The following is a 1,325-nucleotide window of genomic DNA, read 5'->3' on the forward strand; positions in this document are numbered from 1 at the left end:
GCGTATTTTTCTTTTTGTTTTTTTAATTTTTTTTTTTTAAATCACTTGGATTAAACGAGTTAAGTTTAAAAAATTAGACGATTCGATTCGTGGTAAAGCGTTATTTAAGAGCGTTAATATTATTTCTTTTTTTGTTATTTTTGTGATTATGGACGGACAGTCGCTTTAATTTTCGATGGATGAGAATTTTTTAGGATGATAGAATTAAGATGTGTGTGTTAGGAATTTAGATATTTGAGGATATTTGATTGAAAAAATATTTATTAAAATTATTGTTTATATATATTCGTTTAGTGAGAAATAGGAATTAAGGATAGGCGACTGCCTGAGCGTTATTTGGAAGGATTGAATTTTTTCTCGAGACTTTTTTAAGGAAAGAGAAGAAAGAGACGATAAACGTGAATGCGAAGTTTGTCGGGAAGAAGGGATTCAATCGTGGATCAAACGAGATCTTAACAGGGCTTGCTGGCTTGATCTCTCTCGACTTCTTCTCGTCTCGTGGGCGAACGAAATTCTTTGCCAGACAAATAGCCAAATGAGATATTACAAAGGGATATTACTTAACGCTAATGAAGATCATTTTCAATAATAAGGTCCATGTATTAACCACGAGTGGATATTTTGAAATAGTTCTTCTCCTCCAATTTGAATATTTAAATATTTTTCGAGAAAGGAAATCGAGTTGTTCAAAAATTGAATTTTTGAAATTTTGTAAAATCCAATCGAACCTGATTTATTGAAAATTATAATTAAATTTGACATCCATGTATACACGATTATAATTTCCAGACTTTTTGTTCCTCGAGACGAAAAAAATGAGATAAATATAGTTTTAACAGGAGGAAACCAGCTGATCCCCAGCGGCCAACGAGAGTGGCATTGTGTCTCGAAGCGAGATAAAAATAGAGATGAATGTTACATTTCCCTGCCCAGCGATATGTGCTAATTTGCCCCTTGTGCAGGGCGAAACTTTTTCTCCTTTGTTTCTCAGCTAGGGTTAGCGTGTGCTCGCCTCGGTTTTATTAATCCAAATTATCGATTTATCGCCACCAGTATAATAAACTTTTCTTCGTTGGCCGCGAGAAATGCTTGAATTTTTTTTTTTCTTTTTTCTTTTTTTTCGCAGCGAGATGCTCGCCTCGCCGAACTGATTCATCCTTTTGCTTTCGTTAATTAGCCGCACGCCAGCTCATTTCATTGATAAATTATGCCTCTGATAATCGGCCGTTATCGGTGGAACTCGACTTTCCACTTAAAACTTCCGTTTTTTTCTTCTTCTTCTTTCGCTCCTTCTCTCTCTTTTCGAAATATCCCATTGAATCGTA

This window comes from Apis dorsata, unplaced genomic scaffold, assembly GCF_000469605.1.
Source record: "Apis dorsata unplaced genomic scaffold, Apis dorsata 1.3 scaffold_73, whole genome shotgun sequence".
Taxonomy (NCBI): Eukaryota; Metazoa; Arthropoda; class Insecta; order Hymenoptera; family Apidae; genus Apis; species Apis dorsata.